Source organism: Pan troglodytes, chromosome 6 (genome assembly GCF_028858775.2).
Source record: "Pan troglodytes isolate AG18354 chromosome 6, NHGRI_mPanTro3-v2.0_pri, whole genome shotgun sequence".
Lineage (NCBI taxonomy): Eukaryota > Metazoa > Chordata > Mammalia > Primates > Hominidae > Pan > Pan troglodytes.
The window spans coordinates 19041048-19062679 of record NC_072404.2 but is presented as its reverse complement, the minus strand read 5'-3'; the positions used below and the strand labels follow the sequence as shown (position 1 = coordinate 19062679).

The 21632-nt window shown below is 35.4% G+C and overlaps 1 long non-coding RNA gene across 4 annotated transcripts in view; it reads right to left on the bottom strand.

The window, feature by feature from the left end:
- Positions 1 to 21632, bottom strand: part of LOC134810521 (uncharacterized) — a 384534-nt gene that overhangs the window by 75611 nt on the left and 287291 nt on the right. For all 4 annotated transcript variants that reach the window (XR_010158799.1, XR_010158802.1, XR_010158801.1 and 1 more), the window contains one exon: positions 20417 to 20540. This is a non-coding gene — a long non-coding RNA (uncharacterized LOC134810521). The remainder of the gene's footprint in view (positions 1 to 20416; positions 20541 to 21632) is intronic.

Below are 21632 nucleotides of genomic sequence, written 5' to 3'. Positions count from 1 at the left end.
TCTTCTGGAAAAATATATGTGAGCCAATTTCACCCAAGAGGCATTACAGTGGAGTGGTTAAAAGCACTCAGGACCTTCATGTACAGCTTTGCAGGTTGTATATTGCTCAGCTTCCAAGAATTGTGCCAGTGTGGCCTTGAGACCTCTGGCTCTAAAGGAGAAGAGCCAGTGGGTCTGAATTCTAGCTATGATACATTTAGATTTTATGAACTTGGATTAGGAAACTAATTCTTTGCTGCTTTTCTTTTAAAAATATGATTAGTAATATCAACTCCTTCATAAGAATGTGAGGGGAGAGTTGATTAAATTAGTAAGAATATAGCATTTAGACACATTCTTGGAATGTGGTAAGCAAAAAAGGTGAGCAATTTTTATTCTTCTCATAATCTTTTTAAAAATTTATGAAAAATTGTCAAAGTTATAATTATGGGTCTCGAATAACTTTCTTAGGCCTCACTCCATCACTGCAACTGACTTATTGTAGAATTAGACTTAAATAATTTACCTCTTGGATATCAAACTTTCCATATCCAGAAAATAACATAGTTAAAATGATGTAGTATCTCAAATTGTATGTTCAGTTGAGGATAAAAATGCAAACTGCAATTATGAATCTCATATGATTTATGGGAAAAAAGAGTTGCTAGTAAATATAAATACCTTGTTTAGGCAGCATTTTATTTATGGAAAATAACAAGCAAATGCCCGTTAGAATAAAAGCGGAGCACTATCTTTTGCCAGTGACAATACAAGGTGGTGACTTCAACATGGAAACAATATGGTTAATCTCCTGGTACATTTCTCTGATATTATGAAAAAATTGTGTTTTTGTCTAAAGTGCCCAAATAAAGCCCAAGGAGTAAATGTAATGTGGTAATCAGTCACTTAAAAAATTGATACTGCAAAAATAAAATAAAAATGTGGGTATAATTAAGGGTCGGAATAGGGCACATTTTGAAGAGTTTATTTAACAAATCATTAAAGGACATTTTTATAAGTATAGTCTCAAGTAGCTCTTACCTCTATGGTTTTTAAAGGGTTAAGGAAAAATAAAAGACACTAATAGTTGTGAATGTATTATATTATATAAACCAAGCTGTTTTCTGATATCATATACATATATATTTATAATTTTAATTCAAAAATGTTTACTGCCATGCTAGATTCATAATGTAAAATAATATTTGTAACAGATATATCCAAATCAATAAGACTGTAGTAGCTTAATTTTCAACATTAGTTCAGCCACTGGTCAAAGGCTCTTTAAGCTTTGCTCTGTACAGACTCCACTCACTGAGCAATAGATAACCGCTTTCCATGAAAACAATAAATTTCATTTGGAGGTAGATATCAAGGTAGCATTTATTCTTTTATTTATTATACATCTACTGAGTGCCTTCTCTGTTCTAGAACTGATGTTATAAACATTGATATATACTGCTTTTTCTTTAACCAAGTAGATTTCAGTTTGGAGGGGAGAAAAATGTGGAAATTTGTATACTATGAGAGCAGGTTTTAATGTAGGGACAAAATAACAGAGAAGAAAGAATAACTTACATAAGCCTGGAGGAATCAAGGAGTAATGGAGACTAGAGACTTTTGAGTTAGTCCTTATTTTAGGAACCACCTAAAACACACTTCTAGTGTATGCTTATGCCCGACTGAGAACAGAAGTCATAGGCATGGCAGCAGCTTCTAGAAACTGTAGGAACACCAGTACAATTACTTTATCTACCAAGAACGATTGATGACTCCTTCCAGTTCCCTTCACTGAGTATTGAGAACTAAGCACCATCCTTCTAAGGGGCTTTGCATGTAGTCATTAATTTTGTTCTATTTATGTGAGAGTCTGCTTTAAGACTGTGTCAGGGGTAAGCAAGAATTTCCACATACATGCGTCCATTCAATCTAAAAATACCTCAGATCAGTACCCAGGGGATAACCCAAGGCAAGAAGCACTTATTTTTTAGCACTGTGTGCCAAACAGTACAAACATTATCTTCTGCTACACAAATTACTTTTCAGTATGCTAAGGATAAAAATTACAAGCAACAGGCACTTATTTCTCTTTTTAATACTAGGAAAATACTTTAAACTTTTGCTGCTTAGAATTAATCACATCTAATCAATCACTAAATATACTAGCAGATAAAAAAATATTTGCAGACAGAATCAATTTGTGATCCTATTTAGCATTAGGTGACTGGATATAAGGCAAAAAATCTTGAAACAAATACGTGGATGGAAAAAGTATGTTCTTGATAAAATAATTGCTAGGATGCTACTAAAGTGTGTAAAAAAAAACAAATAACATCTGATATCATCACATTTTCCCTTTTCCATGCAACAGTCTTATACTATATAATTATAATTTCTTCAATCTCTGATGCAGCTTGATGTTCTGAACCAGCTCATAGTGCTTCCTATTCACGTACACAAACATTTACATATTGACCTAAATCCTCTCACAGGCTGTTCAAAAAGGAAAAAGAAAAAGCTTTCTTTTTTTTTTTCCCCTTGGTCCCTGATCTCATTTTCCCAGATGGTATTAAAATTGAGTTCAAGCCAGCCTAGCACCTGTGTGGATAGTTTTTTTCCTCTTTGCACAATTTATTTTTAAATTTTCTTATAACAGATCTGTTATTTAAGAAGTGTTTATACAAATAAAGAAAAATTCTGTAAAAAATAAATGAAATAACTTAAAAAAACACATTTTAGTTTTTCTCTCTGCCTAAATTTTTTTTTGAAGAGCAATGAAAATATACAAATGATTACATTATTCTGTTAAAGGAGGATTATACTGTAACATCTTATGGCTGCTTAATTGCATAACTGGATAGTATATCATTCAGTAAGACTGAGTTCTGGAATCTAAATTATAGCAATGATTTTGAATTTTGATTTATTTTATTTCTAATATATACATGTTCCCTGTCATCAAAGAGAACTTTCATCTATTTGGTAAACAGTGGACACTCAGGAAGTATGTTTTGAATGAATTGAAAAGAATGAATGAGTTAATTAAGTAACACATAAACCATGAGGATTTTTAAGGACTTTCTTTTTCCTATGTACCACATCTTGAAATAGGTCTTCAGTCAATTTCTATGGACAAGGGGGATGCAAGTAACAACTATGCTATCATTTTTTTGAAGGAAAGCAATAGTAAAAAATTAGAAGGCAATCTTCTTCATATAACAAGTACTTGTTAGAGAAAGTGACTCTCAGGTATCTAACAAATATTTAAAATATTGAAAAGAAATAAAACAAGCAAGACGTAAAGAGAGAATACCCATGAGAGACTTTCATAAATAAAATATAATAGGAACGTTTGTGAAAAAAAGGCTGAAAAATTAAGTCCAAATATCGATATGAATATAATTAAAATGTTAAAAGGTTTATATTTATTTATTTTAAAAAATTAAAAGTAACGAGGAAATAATTCTTGGATAATAACAAATTGCACCTCTAAAATGAATAAGAGGCATAGGAGAAAAAAAGCCCTAATCACATTTCACAGTGGAAAGAAAAATGAATAAATAAATACATCACACTTTCATCTAGAAATTTTGTAATCCCATTTTCATAAGACATTGAGAAGGCTTTTCTTTGGTGTCTTATCGTTTTTACTATGTCTCAAAATATAAGGCAATGAGATACTTAGAACCCAATAGCCCAAACTGAACTGTCAATAATTGGAAGGAAACTACTCAAAACTGACCTCACAACCACTAGCCACCACTTAACCTCCTCTCCATTCCCAGAAGAGGATGGTCAGGAAGAAAAGGAGAAGAATGAGGGCAGAAGTCAGAGAACCCCAACTTATAAGAAGTGCAGTAGTATTATGCTGAGAAATTGCATCTATGGGTACCCAAATTAAAGGGTAAAATGGGGATCCAAGAAAATGATTCTGAAAATGCAGGGGTGTCTACAAAATGGTGAGCGGCTGTTTGATGGTGGCTTGGATAGCAGAATTGCTGTTACCATCTTTCATGTCCCTCAGCAAGATAAATGGGCAATGGAGTCAGATGGCAAAGGTCTATCAAGGAACAGAATTCACCAAAATGTTAACAGTGCCTGTCTCCTCTGTAGCTGGATTTTGGAAGACTTTTTAAAATATCCATATTTTTCTTTATTTAAAATGATGTCAGCAATAAGAACATGACTTTTCTATACTCAAAGCCAATTAAACATTAACATAGAAAAGTAAAAAACACTAATCTTCATTGGTCCAAGTAAAGAAAATATTTTCTTAAATATAAAAAAGGGCTTGGCCGGGCTCGGGGGCTCACGCCTGTAATCCCAACACTTTGGGAGGCTGAGGCGGGCAGATCACGAGTTCAGGAGATTGAGACCATCCTGGCCAACATGGTGAAACCCCATCTCTACTAAAATACAAAAAATTAGCTGGGCATGATGTTGCATGCCTGTAGTCCCAGCTACTCGGGAGGCTGAGGCGGGGAATTGCTTGAACCCGGGAAGTGGAGGTTGCAGTGAGCTGAGATGGTGCCACTATACTCCAGCCTGGCAATGGAGCAAGACTCCGTCCCCAAAAAAATAACAAAATAAATAAAAAATAAAAGAGATTTATTTTTCCTTTTAAATTTATAATCTATTATTTTTTAATAAAATATTTTTCATCAGCCCAATTGGGAAATTGCTGACTTATGGACTACTGAAAATATAAGGAAATGTCCATGTTTATTTTTAAGAAAATTTTTATATAAATATTTAATTTAGCAGTATTAAAGGATTGTACATTCCAGTATTACATGGTAACAAAGTCAAGGCTTGGTAAAAAAAATGATTAAAGCTTTTGTAGATTATTCTAATTGGCATATTAATCAAAGTTCAAGGGATAGTTAGTACACTGGAATTCAATTTAAAAAAATGTGTGGGCAAAGCCTCTGTCTCATGAAGTTGAGAGTCCAGAGTGCAGGGTATGTTAGAGGAAGTACAGCACTATAGGAGTATGTAACAAAACAAACAAAAGGGACAGTCAGTAAATAACTACACATTCATTGATTATACATATAATACATATATAAAGAACAATTACATTGCTCAGTTCCTTTACACAAGGTAACTGGTTGACATGGTTAAACCAAACAATTGTCCTAGCTGGATAATTCTTTAGTACACATTAAGTGCAAAATAATGAATAGTTTCTGTTTAAGTATTAAGAAAGGCTTACTGGTTTCTACTACATATATACTGTACACTTTTTATGTTCTTGAATGTATAAACAATACAACTAACTCAGCTAAACAAACATTTATTTTACACCTACCACACACAACATATTGTACTGTATACAAAATGATGTACTGTTTCTACCCTCAAGATGCTTTCACATCTAGAGGAACCTTGTACAAAACATATGACAAGATTCATATTTCAGTTTTTAATGAGATATCATTTGAACTAGGATAAGGCCTCCAAAGCTAGTGAAGGCAAGAAATACAACTTAGATGACTTAGGAATGTTTGAATACTCTGATTGGTACTTTACATGTGGCATATCACCTAATCTCAATAACTGCAAATTAAGCGTTATTTTAGTCATTTTACATGCCAGAAAAATGATGCAAATAAGTTAAATAATGTTTCCCAATTGATTTCATTAGGACTTAACCATTTTATTTTCCAGGGTTTTTCCACTCTGCCTCCCTAGTTTCTAAAGGAAATTTGGATAATTAAGATGAGCCGGGTGGCTTTTTCCCTCTCATTCACCATCCTTAGATATGTCTTCAGTATGGTTCACTTCCCAGATCACATAAAAAATCCTACCAGCGGGGAATAAAGGCAGCTGAATTTTGTACATAATGGGGTAAAAATTTTGGTTTGGGGAAAACTGGGAGTGTCAGTGGTAGAAAGTGTTAACATAGAAACAGAGATAATGAATATTATAAAATATTGTTTGAACTGTCTGGAATATTGTTGAAAGTCTGGAAGCATAAATACAAACATGACAGCAGAACAAAATAATGAATTTAAATAGAAGAAACATGATAATTTAATCACTACCTTCTCCTAAGGTCAACCGAGCATAATTACCTTGATCACAGGCATGCTAGTATTTTATGAATAGAAAAAAAGAAACAGCCAACTCTGTATTTACCGATTTTGATGACATTTTTTGACACAGGAATAAATATGCCTCACTCTTCAGAGATGTAATATCCATACTCAGAGTCCTTAGATAATGGATAGCCATTTAAGTACAAATGAAAAGAATTAATGCCTTATGAGTGGACGGTTTCCTTGTCTCCCATTTAGTTCAACAATGACCACCCATACTAATGGGCAGTTGATAATAACCTCTGGGTGATAAATGCTCAATTGTGACCTTTAATTATGTCAAAGAGTCAAAAAGAGAATGCAAGGTAAATTTTTCTCAGCTAAATATTCCTTTTTACTTATTTCATGCATTCAGTTATTGATTTTTAAGAAGAAATTTAGAAATATAATGGACTTTTATATAAATTAAATAGCCTTCCTTGTCTAAAATGTATAAAATATTTTAAATTGTAAGTTGATGACCAGTGTAGACACTGGAAAATCAGGGTGATACTGTTTTGAAGACCATGCAAATTAAATGCTGAGCTCTTTGATGCAAGACCATCTGCGGACTCTGCTGCAGCTTCTGCTGGTCTCCAAAGGAGGGTGACCTGTTTGACCCTGAAAGTGCTTCCATCTGCAGGAAGAATGGAGCTGCTTACTAGCAGACCTGACAACTGTGCCTTGGAGACCAATTTAAAGGGGACTGTCTTTGTTCAGAGATTTAAATTCTGGGAATCAAAGGGAAAACAATGAAAAGTGCTAATAATGAGCTCACAGAAAAATATATCTATTGTCTCGCACATATACACTCACTTGTGAGTGTGTGTGTATGAATATAATATATTCCTTTGTTGATTACGAAGTAACAAAGTATCAACTCTTTAGTCAGAGGTAGCCCTAAATTTTGTTCTTTATCTATATAAGGTGAAAAGACATCGTTGAAAGATCTTGTGCTGTAATTATACAATGCAAATCTTATGCAAGTTTGATAGATTATATACCAAGTTAGTATTCACTGGTAAGAAATCATTTAGTATATGTAGGCAACAGGCTAAGACCACAGGAGCTGCACAGATCAGCAACAAATCATCTTTCCTTTCTGCACAGTATAAAATGATTAGAATAGATTAATGATGATGCTGTACAGAAACCATATTTCCCTAATTTTCTTCTGGAACAAAGTGTAGAATATGTAAATACATATTAAAACACATTAATAGTCTGGATATAATACTATGTATGAGCATCTCAACACATTTATACAACTCCATCCTCACTAAATGATAAATTGCTTTATTAAGGGACCATGGTTATTATTTTGTTTTGTTTTATACTGTGTGTTTCCATGGTGTTTTAAGTAGCATCTTAAAAAGAGAAAATCTTCCCTGTAAGTGGAAAATAAATTCTATAATCAATGGATATGGGTCTGTGTACTTCTAAGGATAGGCAGATAATTTTAAAAATAAATATATGCTTAAAATATACTCTTAATATTCATGCTCACTTAACATAGTATATAATGTTAAAATTATGTTACTTTTTACTGAGTTTAACTAAGAAGTACTGATTTACTTCTACCTTTGAAAAATAGACTAGTACAAAAGATAATTTCTAGTATTTAGAAAGCAAAGGAAGATAAGGAAGAAGACAGCTATCAGAGACAGGTGGAGAATACATGAGGAAGAGTCGAATAAAGAGGAAAGAATAAGAAATAACAGAGAATAGGAAGGAAGAAAGGCAGTAGGAAGAATGTAAATAAAGAGGAAATCAACTGAGGAAAAGAAAAAATGAACCAGATAGGGAGGAGGGAGAGAGGCAGAATAGAAAAGGAATAGAGTAGCATCAGATAAAACAGGAAGAGCGAAGGAGGGTTAGTGGGATGAGCGAAAAAGAAGGCAAGAATGGAAGAAGAGAGACAGAGGAAAAAAGGAAAGAGGAAGGAAACTATATATAAAGTGATGCCATAAAAGGACACAATCCAATTAAGTGGAAGGCCTAACTCTGTACAGTCCAAATGGGCAGATAACTTTTATCCATCACATTGAAGAAACATAACAAATCATGAAACCATTTCTGAGAAATCTAGATTTGATGTTAAAAGTGAATCAGCCTTAAATACTCTAATGCCATTCTTACAGCACATATAACTTTTAAAGAAAACAGCAAGTTATAAACAAATCATTTTTAGTTTTATTTATATAAAATCTTTTATTTTTATGCTATTTTTCATCAATGGGTAATACTAGGTCACTAATAAAATCTACATGATAAAATGTTGAGGCTAGAAAAACTGCCATTATTCGAAGTTATAAGCACTTTTTTAGGATAAAAAATATAAGGTAAGGTAGATTACACTTTGTCTAGGTACAATTAATTGAATGAATCCTTTTAATTTTCCAAGTGTAAGAAAGGAACTCACCTTCTCTTCTATGGTAGAATGTAAAAGAAAATAAATAGATTGTGAAGGTGCAAGTGAAAGATTCTGTAGAGGGATTGAGGTGACTGAGGTATCTATTTGCACTTTCAAATTCACATAATGGTGTAATGATTTGCTTGGGGGAGTCTAAGAAATTGACCTTTTGACATTCAAAGCCATAAACACAGTTCTGATGAACAGAGGTGACTACAATCAAAAACAGATTATAGTGAAGAACACTTGGAACGAAAAGCACCTTAAATGATGAAGGGAACATTTGAGCTGGAAACTCAGTCTTAGCACCAGGATCTAGCCCTTCAAAGAAGAGTCTAATTTTGTGTGGAGCTATGCCTATTACAGAATCCCTCCTGATGGGCATCCTGGGCTTGAGGAAATGGCTACATTAAGATGAACTGTGTAGCCGACCCCTATGAATTAGTAGCTGTAGCAGCATACCTCTGAGGTACCCCTGGATGATCATGACCAAGGCACCAAGGCTAGTCCTGCTGATAACAAACAAATTAGGGATACATGCAGAGAGCCAACACATGAAGAGGACTGAAAAGCATCCCTAAGAACTTTCACTGCCAGAGCTCTCCTCCTAGTAAAGGATGACAAAACCCATACTCATGAATGTTGTCACAACCACGGGACCTTAACACTTAGGTAACCCCAGGCCTGATTAGCTTACGCTGGGAAAGGTGGTAAAGAGACAAATGAGAGGTGGACAACAATTTTAGGAAGCAAACTAGTTTTTGGAGCAGAGAGCAGGTTGTGGAAGGCTTTGGCGGATGGATGTAGCAGGAAAATGAAGGAACGCAGTGTTGAGTTGGCGTAAGAACTGCAGAACAACAAGAGGATGGGAATGCAGGTGATTCCAGAGCTGTCTACCCAGGCCTTTGCAATGTGTCCCAGCATAAGTCACCATGCAATAGCATGCTTAGAAAAAATTATCCTAGTATATACACCTGAACTTACCGAAAATTTAGCAGTTCACGTATGTGCCTCAAAATCTGAGTATAGATATTATGACTTTAATTATGCGTCAGTGAAATCTGGACAGGCAGGTTATATCTCTATGAACACGTACGAATAAAATGTAGCCCTCAGTGTTAAATAATGAGTTTTTGTTTTAAAGTATATTTTTAATATTATAATTTTAGAATTTTCTAATTATTAATATTTAATTTCAAACACTTTGTGTTTCTATACATATTTTATAGACAGTATTTGGCTACATTTTAAATTTTTTCCCAATCTGTCCACCTGTCATTTCTATACCCATAATAACTACTTAGAAGATGAAATTAAAGAAAATATTTTATAGTAGCAACTAAAAGAATCAAATAATCTCAAGTACCTTCCTAAACAATGTACACTATCTATACAATGAAAACATTAAAATGCTATGAGATGTCATAAAAGAGACCTAACACCAACCAGGTTTCTAGATATAAAACATAAATTGTCTCAGAATTACTGTACAAATTTATATAATCACATCTATCTATCTATCTATCTATCTATCTATCTATCTATCTATCTATCTATCTAATCTGGGGAGAAACTAAGCTAACTGATTTTAAATTCCATGAGAAAAAGTATTAAAATGCAAAAACATACATAAAGCTTTTGGAAAAAGAAAGGTATTTGAAACACAAAATTGTACAGTAGTTACTGCAGTATGCAAAGACAGTCCAGCAACCAGAGACAGAGCTAAATACTATTAGAATTAGATAATTGGTAAACTTTATATATCAAATCAGTGGGATAAACAATGATTATGTAACAATTGTTATTGGAACAATTAGGTAGCCATCTTGGGTAAAAATTCATTTAGATCCACCAGCACACTTTACCATATACAGCCCTACATTACCTCAATGCTAAACCTGTCCTTGTGTGAAAATGCTGACATTTCACTTGAAACATCAGAGATATTACAGTAGAGACCAAGGTCACTCGCAAATGTGCCATCAACCCCTCCCTACCTACTGCCTCCAACCACTCACAGCTGTTTATCATCAGATGTCTCACCCATGATCTATTTTCTTCTGGACTCTTGACATCTTGTGTTATCTACCTGCCCCTTGTCTCAGGAAAATTCCCTACGGATCAAGGTCCTTGTGTATGTTTGATGTTCAGTGCTATTGTTTCCCTGATTATCCAGAAAACATCTAGCTAGATTCCATAGCTCCTAGCAATGTCCCAGTTACATGACAATTGTTTAAAAAGCTAAATACACTAAAATTAGAGGGAGTATGTGACTGAGAGATAAATTAATCTTTTTAAGACGATATTTGAAGGAAATCTAAAAAGGGAGAGTACTGCAGTGAATTTGAGATATCTACTTTTCTTTGCCCCTACAGACGAGTGCCTCTTATAGCACACTCAAATTTTGGTTTAGCTTTTTTAGCATGTGTCACACAAAATTAGAGGTGGATTCAGAGTATAGAAAAGTACATTTTAACTTTAGTCAGAAAAATAAAGGAAACAAAAGAGCTTTTGCAGTTCAACATATCTGATTTGGTACAGGCCAACTAAATGGTAGAACCTTGGTTAATCTCTACATCAATTTCTCTTCTAAAGTATATTCTGAAAAGATAATTTTAATAGTATGCAAGTGAACAGGGACAGAGACCCAGAGTAATTCACCCACTTCACCTGTTGTCATATATACTTATGTTCAAAGATGAGTAATAAAAAATCACAATGGTTTCCATTAGATATCTTTGACGTATATGAGAAAGTAACTTTTAAATAATTCTTAATATGGGGTATGTAAAAACCTCTAGCAAAACAATACAAAACATGCTGGCTGTAATGAATCAAGAATAGAAATACACATAGACTATAGTAGTCCGTTTTCACAGTGCTGATAAAGACATACCCAAGATTGGGTAATTTACAAATAAAGAGGTTTAGTTGGACTTACAGTTCCACGTGGCTGGGGAAGCCTCATGATCTTGGTGAAAGGCAAGAAGGAGCAAGTCACATCTTACATGGATGACAGCAAGCAAAGAGCTTGTGCAGGAAAACTCTCCCTTATGATAACCATCAGATCTCATGAAACTTACTATCACGAGAACAGCATGGGAAAGTCCTACCCCCATGATTCAGTTACCTCCCACAGGATCCCTTCCACAACATGTGGGAATTCAAGATGAGATTTGGATGGAGACACAGACAAACCATATCATAAACACATAAAGATAACAGTAAAATCCTAATGTATAAATAACCACTTTTATAAGGGGTTAAAATTATATTATTGATAATTTTGGAGAAGGGAAAAAATATTTATGATTTATATGAATTGCAAAACAGGATTTAATAAATATTACATTATTTTATGATCTCAATGATGTAAAATATACATTTCTGTGAGAAAAAATACCTATTAAAAGTAGTTATATATGAATATACCAAGGACTATTTATATATTTTTTTAATATATTTTCCTATATTGTCAAAGTGATGTGTCTTCCTTTTTTACTGGTGTTGGTACAGTATTTATTTAGTTAATTTATTTAAACAACAGGTTTTATTTGGATTTAAATATTTTTTCCAGTATTGTCTTATTTTCTAAGATCCAACGATGCATTTAGTTGTCATATTTCATTAGTCTCCTTCAAGCTATGAGAGAGTTTATCATTCTTTCCTTTTTATTTTTATTTTTTTTATTTTTTGAGGCAGGATCTTCCTCTGTCACCCAGGCTGGAGTGCAGTGGCACGATCACAGCTCACTGCAGCCTGGACTTCCCAGGCTCAATTGATCCTCCCACCTCAACCTCTTGAGTAGCTGGGACTACAGGCATGTGCGCCACGCCCAGCTAATTTTTGTATTTTTAGTAGAGATGGCTTTTGCATGTTTCCCAGGCAGGTCTTGAACTCCTGGGCTCAAGTGATCTGCTCACTTCAGTCTCCCAAAGTGCTGAGATTACAGGTGTGAGCCACCACACCTGGTCTGTTTTCCTGTATTTAATGGCCTTGGCATTTCTTGAAGAGTACTGGTCAAATATTCTGTTGAATGTTCCTCGACTTGTGTTTTTCAGATGTTTCCTCATGGTTAGTCTGTGCTTATGTATTTTGGGGGTGAAAACACATAACATTTCACCACAGAGGTGAAATGTCCTCATTGTATCACAACAGTGGTTACAATGATAACATGACCTATTGCTGGTGCTATTAACCTTGACCACTTGGATAAGTAGTGTATACCAGGTTCTTCCATTGTAAGGTTACTATTTTTCTCTTTTCATCTTCTATTTATTAGAAGAGAAACACTAAGTCCAGCCCACACTTAAGGGGGAGGTGAACTAAGCTCCACTTCCTGAGGGAGGAGTATCAAAAATTTGTGGACATTTGTTAAAACCACTTCGATGATAAATAAATGTGCATTTGCAGGGAGATAATTTGAAGCTATGCAAATATCCTCCTTTTCCTTAAATGTGTGTTTTTTTATAGCCCAAAAAAGTAAAGAAAAAGCATTCTTCAACTACAGATCTCTGCAAAGAATAAACCACTGGATATTATATAACATACAGTTCCAGAGGCTTCCCCCTTCTTCCTTCTTTGTGTCTTCCTTAAAGGCACACTAGAAAAGCTAAGTATGCTATTTTTATTATTTAAGATTTTGATCTTTCTCATTTTATAGGATGCCAGTAGTGATCCCAGCTGGAAAGAAAAAAAAAAAAAAAAGGGTGTGGGGTGGGAAACTGTATTCTGCTATTTTTCTAAAGCTGAGAGATTTGGCAGACTGCAATTTTTTGAAAGGTTCCCAATATGTTTTTGATAATCTGCAAGTGTTTGAGAATAATTGCCCTAGATAATGCTGCAGTTTACTTTATAAATGAATGTATGGGAGGTAAATGATAATGTTGGAAAATTTCTTAAAATGAGATGGCCTGAACAAAACATACTTTGAAAATTTCACCTTGAATCAGTATAAGATTCAGAAAAATATCCCAGCACTTTTGGAGGCTGAGGCGGGTGGATCATCTAAGGTCAGGAGTTCGAGACCAGCCTGGCCAGCTGGCCAAGATGGTGAAACCCAGTCTCTACTAAAAATATAAAAAATTAGTCGGGCATGGCGGCAGGCGCCTGTAATCCCAGCTACTTGGGAGAATTGCTTGAACCTGGAAGGCAGAAGTTGCAGTGAGTCGAGGTCGTGTCACTGCACTCCAGCCTGGGCAACAAGAGTGAAACTCCATCTCAAAAAAAAAAAAAGATTCAGAAAAATAAATCATTTCAAGCACTTGTGATTATTTCTGTCACAGACATGAGAAGAACTATTGTTGTAATTACTCTTCACTTTAGAACATATGGCCTAAAAGTAACACAAGACTTCTTAAACTTAGGGTAAGGTGTAGTTTTATGTTATATTATTCTCAGGCTTTCAGTAGGCTAGAGAAAATTCCTCAAAGAATTTATATCATTGTTTAAGTATCAACCTAGGAATATTTAAATGGGATTCCCAGGGCCTGGCAGATACTTTAGAAATTTGTTACTGTGGTGGTTGGCAGTTGCAAATATAACCTGCCCACCACCACCATGCACACACCCCTGCTGCTGCCACTTTACCACCTAAAACTTTCTCAGCATGACAGAGCTGACATTTTAGGAGTCCACAGAGTATGGAACAGAATCCTACTTCACAAATTACTTTTGCTTTTGGCAAGATATCATTTCACCAACCAGAAATGAAAAATATGGTTCCTAGACAACAGCACAGTAGTTACTCAAAAGAATATTTGCATAATTTTGTTTTTGAATTTGCATAAAAATGAAATGCAGACCAGCATGCAATTCTCAAAAGCCCTCTAATCATCTTCTTAGTAAATCTTTGCCAATAATATTCTAAGTGTCCATAGCAAGCTTAACTTTTTTGCTGGAACAGTGTTATTTATGAGTTCTAAGCTATGAGGAAATTATACAGACACTTTGACATCCATCATTTGGTGACTGGATGTGAAATAGTGTCCAGTGTAGCTGTCCAGCATTTGTATTTGGTTAAGTTGCTTAATATGTTTGAACTCACCAATACAAACCAAGGTATTCTATATTTCACATGAGTTATTAAGATATGCTTAGCAATCATTAGCTGTATGTAATTCAATACTAATTGGGAGAATGATTATTGAAACTAACCCAGTATTCATAGAACAATCCAATTTGATTTTTTAAAAAGGAAATAAAAGTAAAAATAACAACATGATAACAGCTATACTGGTAGCTTTCCTTGTGATATAACAGCTGAAATTTTATTAAGGTATTCAATATCTGATTAACCCAAATAGTGTCCCATTTCAGGCGTGGGGATAGATAGAATAGTGATAAATAGGATAGGGATGATGAATTTAAACTTGTACATATTTCAAGGATGAAACTAAATTTAATGAAATCAATCTTTGTGTGCAAGGAATTGGGCATCATGATCGTAATGGGGAGAAGACATTGAAATTGAGTGGAGCATGGATCTGTTTAATCAGAGAATAGTAGAAAAATTTAGAGGGCTAAGATATCTAACTACCACATTTCTAGGCAGGCATCACACCTAAGCAGTGCTAGGCGGGGAAACTGGATATCTGGAGGTAAGGGAAAAAAAAGAAACATTACTTGAAGCATTTGCTGATTTGTAAGTACCGCCATGTAAGGTCATTTCTGAGCTATCAATGTTACGTCATTGAATATGGGGTAGCGAAAAATGATGCAAAGAATTAACTCTTCTAAGCGGGTATGAGCCTGCTCCAAAACGCTTTTACAAGAGTGACATTTGAACTCATCTTACCCCAGAGGCTGAGAGGTTCCTGGGTCTCGTAAGTTGGATCTGAAGGGAATTCATATCCTAGAGGAGATCTTAATGCTGCTTACAATATACTTAATTGTTTTCTTCAATATTCTAACACACCTGTCTTCCATATACATCATTGATGCAGCCATACTCTAAAGATTTTGTGAGGTAAATGATTTTATATATATATCTGAAAAGTCCAGAATTTGGAAAGAAATGCTTTCAAATGTTTTAAGTTCTAAATGAAAGAGGTAAACTGAAGATGAACCAGCAGTATATGCTCAAACAATATAGTCATATCACTCTTTGGATAAAACTCTTTTATGGTTTCTGTTGCCTTCAGAAGTCATACGATTTGATAAGACTGACTTCACTGGTTTTGTATCTATCCTATTGTATCTCTTATTTTGCAACACTGTGGTTGTCTATTTTAATTTCTCCCCAACGGGTAGAAGCTATGCTGTCCACTATACTTTGTGCCTAGTGCCTCGTGCAGTGCCTAGAACGTAATACATACTTAATTCAATAAAGGTTTTAACATGTATTTCATTTGTTAATGATCTGACTGAAAAGAAGGATTTAAAACTCTTCCTGTTTCTTCTGAAATTAATTAAATTCTAAAGTGTAACCATGATTTAAAGGAAGATAAGTTGTAACGATTTATCACCATTTGTTGAAAAGGGTGAGAAAAGGCCTGGCACGATGGCTCACACCTGTAATCCCAGCACTTTGGGAGGCCGAGGTGGGTAGATCATGAGGTGGGGAGTTTGAGACCAGCCTGACCAACATGGTGAAACCCCGTCTCTATTAAAAATACAAAAATTAGCTGGGTTTGGTGGTGCATGCCTATAATCCTAGCTACTCCGGAGGCTGAGGCAGGAGAATCGCTTAAACCTGGGAGGTGGAGGTTGCAGCAAGCAGAGATTGTGCCACTGCACTCCAGCCTGGGCGAAAGAGCAAGACTCCGTCTCAAAAAAAAAAAAAATAAATAAAAATAAAAAAATAAATAAATAAATAATAAAAGTTAAAAAAAAGAAATGTGTGAGAAATATTATATAGGCAAGTTATATTTACAATTTTAGAGGCGTATTGTTACTATCTTACCAGAGAGCCTTGGAACTCAATACCAAATATGTTGTTTTTTTGTTTTTTTGAGACGGAGTCTTGCTCTGTCACCCAGGCTGGAGTGCAGTGGCACGATCTCGGCTCACTGCAAGCTCCACCTCCTGGGTTCACGCCATTCTCCTGCCTCAGCCTCCCGAGTAGCTGGGACTACAGGCACCCGCCACCATGCCCGGCTAATTTTTCGTATTTTTAGTAGAGAAGGGGTTTCACCATGTTAGCCAGGATGGTCTCAATCTCCTGACCTCATGATCCTCCCGCCTCGGCCTCCCAAAGTGCTGGGATTACAGGCGTGAGCCACCGCGCCCAGCCCCAGATATGTTTATAAGAGTGTGTGTTGTACTGTTCTCTCTTTCACTGGTGGTTTTTGTTTCTGTTGCTATTGTCATTCTTTGTGGTATAGACTTTATTTCTTGTAAAATTTCAGTTATCATCATCTTTCTCCTCTATATATAAAGTAGTATTCTGTTAGGACAACAGTTTGTATAATAAGACTACATGTTCTATCTTGGATTATTGTTTCATTCATTAGATCACTGAATTTACTCACATTAACTTTAAATAATATTTCCCTAGTTTTGCTGAAAATATAGAAAAAATGAGAATGCATGAGATGCTATATTCACAGATGTGAAAAAATTCTAAACACATTCAGACTTCAGTAGGCAAAGCATGTGAGGCTAACTCTGGGCTCACAGATGTGACAGGAAAGAGGTGCTAGAGAATAGTTAAGACAGAAATGGCCTTTGGAACTTAGAACTTTTTTTTTTTTTTTGAGATGGAGTCTTGCTCTGTTGCCCAGGCTGGAGTGCAGTGGCGCAATCTCGGCTCACTGCAAGCTCCACCTCCCAGGTTCACATCTTTCTCTTGCCTCAGCCTCCCGAGTAGCTGGGACTACAGGCGCCTGCCCCCAAGCCCGGCTAATTTTTTGTATATTTAGTAGAGACGGGGTTTCACTGTGTTAGCCAGGATGGTCTCGATCTCCTGACCTCGTGATCCGCCCACCTTGGACTCCCAAAGTGCTGGGATTATGGGTGTGAGCCACTGCGCCCGGCCCTTTTCTTTTTTTTTTGAGAGGGAGTCTCGCTCTGTCTTCCAGGCTGAAGTGCAGTGGCACAATCTTGGCTCACTGCAACCTCCACCTCCTCAGTTCACGCCATTCTCCCAATTCAGCCTCCCGAGTAGCTGGGACTACAGGCGCCCGCCACCACGCCCGGCTAATTTTTTGTATTTTTAGTAGAGACGAGGTTTCATCGTGTTAGCCAGGATGGTCTCAATCTCCTGATCTCGTGATCCGCCCACCTCGGCCTCCCAAAGTGCTGGGATTACAGGCGTGAGCCACTGCACCCAGCCAACTTAGAACCTTTCATTCAGATTTCTTTAAAGGAAGTTATTTTTGAAAAGCAAAATACAGCACACTGAGAGTAATACAAAATAAGTCTAGCTTGATTTATTTTATAACAGTAAAGGCCAAGCATTGGAATAATTACTGCTAATTTTCCTGGGATAAGTTTATGTTTTGCCTTAAAGAAAATAAAAATAATTCACCTCTTGTTGTTCATTTGAAGAATAACTATTTATTGTCTATGATGTGTAAGGCATTATATTATGAACTGAAATGATAAGCTAATAAAATTATTTAGATTTAGTCACTGCTTATAAGAAAGTCTTAGTCAAGTAAGAACAAAATGATGTGACCTGTGGAAGATGCTATAAGAGTGGTGGCCATTCAATGATATGTTAGCGCAAATTATATAGATGTAATCATTCCACAAAGTCTATGTAGTTCAAAACCTCTTGCTATATATGGTGCATATGATAAATACATACAATTGTATATGTCAGTTTTAAAAATAAATGAATAATTTAAAAACAAATTTGAAAGCTATTATCTTAATTGGCTATTGGCAGCTGACAGGGCCAGGTTAAGATACACAGGTATTTGTGCTTGAACTTGAGCAATGTATAAACATTGCTCTCCCCAACTTTGCCTCCTCCCAGTTTTGTGCCTCTGGAAAACATTTACACAACAGTCAAGTTCAATCAACTCAAAGAAAAAAAGAGTCCAGAAAAATTAAAGAATAACAAAAACATGAATTAAATAGCTGTGAGAATATCATGAGTCACTACATAAGAAGCAAGAATTATGCATTGTCTATACCTGAAGGGTGTCATCTGCCACTTTACACTTGGTCTTTATTTTCAGATAGTGGCTTTTAAAGTGACTGGTGTAACCAGAGCTGTGATTTAGAAAGATAACAGACAGCAAGGTAAGTTCAGAGAAGTTTGGAGACTTAATAGAGTCAGTATGAGACTTGATGATGGTTCAGGCTCTAAGTGACAACAGTAATGATGAAGAGTGTAGAGAATGGAAAGATTTTTTGAAATACTATTAAATAAGGCTTTATAACTGACTAGATAAGAGGTAGTAAGGGGAACAAATCAAGGATAACTCTACAGTTTCTATCAGGAAAAGACAAAAATGTCAAAAAGTTGAGAGAACTAGAAGGCACTAGCCATGTAAAACTGGGAGGAATTTGGAAATTTTCAGGCTACTGGTAATCTGAGACAGCTGCTTTGTTAAAAGGTTCAAATTACCTCCCAAGCCATCATGGACACCACACCTCTGTGACTCTTTACTGTGTTATTTCTGTCTATAAGGCCGACCCCTCTTCACAGCTAAAATTACCTAGCAGTCAAAGTCTAGCTTCAATGTTACTACTTAGGATGACAATCATGGTTTACTGAGAGACAACTGCTGTGGATGGAGGAATAATTCCAGGCTTTAAAATCAGACAAGCCTGGGATCTCATCCCAGCTCCTGCTACTTACCAGCCTTGTAACTTTGAGTAAGTCACCTCTCTGTTTCCACTGTTTCTCCTGCACATACTTCATATGAAATGTGTGAGGAATAAGTTAGGTAATGCATGTGACTGACTTACCATTGCATTACAGACTCATCTACCTTTTCATAGGACAAAGAGCAATTTCTGAAGACAAAGTTCTAAGAACTTTATAGTTATTAACTCACAAGGCCTCCTATGAAATGCAGCAGAACAAAGCTAATACATGAAGGCTGGCTTCAGATGCAAAAGTGGTACTTTTAGTTTCTGTTTTAACTGAAGGAGTAAAAAAATATGTTTTCAGATTAAATCACTGTTTATTAGAAATCTTGGACTCTAAATAGAGTCCAATGGTTAAATTTGATTCTGTTTTGATTCTATTTTGTTTCTTAACTTCTAAATGGTACAGCTACCCTTTACAGCCTTTCAAATTATAGTTTTAAACTACCCAAATCATTGAGAACACAATGTGTTCTAGATTAATTATATTTTTTCTATCCTAACTGAAGCAACCCTGGTTTTTTTTTTTAAATAAACATTTTATGGATGATCCACTTTGAGAACTCTGTTTTGTTACTAAGGTAATTTAATGAGTATCTTATAAAAGTTTCCCACTTTTCTTTTTATACTGCGGAGGCAATAAGACCATCATAAAGCCAGAACAAAAATACTTCTCTTTTGGAAGTATTTTATGGGTCTGTTATTAGTTTTGCTGTCACACTAGGATGTGAAAAATAAAGTATTCCACATCAAGTCCCTCGGTGAGTACAAATGGTTTCCTTTGCAAATAATAAATTCCAAAGAAAATATTTGAACTTTATTTGCCCCTCATGCCTTGGCCCTGATTTGTGCCTATTGGGGAAAAAAAGAGCAAAACAAAAGGAAAAGCCTTCATTCCAAACACATCAATGTCATCTCTGACTCCTGCCTTCCAGTTGAAGCATTCCTTGTGGAATCCTTGGCAGGTAGCATAATGCCTGGCACATAGCAGATTCAGATAATATTTATAAATAGATGTATGAATGAATAAAAGCATTAATGAACATTCACATATTTGCATGTTCTTAACTGAAGCTCTTCACTGGAAAATAAACAGCCACGATCTACCCTTCTTAGGACATATCTCTATTAAAAAATAATTTTTTAAATAAAAAATCAAGCCAGACACAGTGGCTCATACCTGTAATCCCAGCTCTTGGGGAGGTTGAGATGAAAGCCTTGCTTGAGCCCAGAAATTCGAGGCTGTAGTCAGCTATGATCGTGCCACTGCACTCCAGCCTGGGTGTCATAGTGAGAATCCATGTCTAAAAAATATATCAGTAAATAACATTTACCATCATAAAATCAATACTCTTAAATTATTTTTATATTGGAATATTTATTAAGCCATAAAAAGTCATGTTGTGGAATAGCATTTAATGACCTCGTAAAATATACACATCAGATTTCTAGGCTTAAAAACAAATGACAAACAATCATTTTATAAGTATGTAAGGACTATAACTGGAAGGGCACTACAGGTAACAAAATTATGAGCGATTTTAGTTTTAAGAAATAATTTGTATATTCTCAATGTTTTACAATAAACAGGAATCATTACTGTATTCATTCACTCATTTGACATTACTGAGCAGCTACAGTATAGAGCAACTCTACACAGAGCAACTAAGCACTTGTGTAGAGATTCCTCAGTATACCCAATAAAGTGGATCCTTGAATTTATCATTTAAAAGTTTTAAATGGTCAGATACTATTGTATCCCTGCCATATTAGCAAATATTTTACACACATGCAAACAAAGCATGTATACACTTAAAATAACCAGTGTTGAAAATGTTGGCAGAAAAACAGTGAAAAATTGCTAGGGAAATGAAACTTGGTACTGTCCTTAGAAAAAATCTAATAATATATTTGGAGAGTCATAAACATATGTGTAATTTGTGATTCATTTATCTAACTGCAAAGAGATGCCATGAACAATGATTTAAATGAAGAAACACTGAATGTGTTAAGATACTTTTTGTGTTTCATAATGAGAAAATACTTTTTTATAAAAAGCAGCTTGTAGGCTGGGCGCGGTGGCTCACGCCTGTAATCCCAGCACTTTGGGAGGCTGAGGCGGGCAGATCACAAGGTCAGGAGATCAAGACCATCCTGGCTAACATGGTGAAACCACATCTCTACTAAAAATACAAAAAATTAGCCAGGCGTGGTGGCGGGCACCTGTAGTCCCAGCTAGTCAGGAGGCTGAGGCAGGAGAATGACGTGAACCCAGGAGGCGGAGCTTGCAGTGAGCCAAGATTGCACCACTGCACTCCAGCCTGCATGACAGAGTGAGACTCTATCCCCCACAAAAAAAAAAAAAAAAAAGCAATGTATCTATATACTTAAAGAAC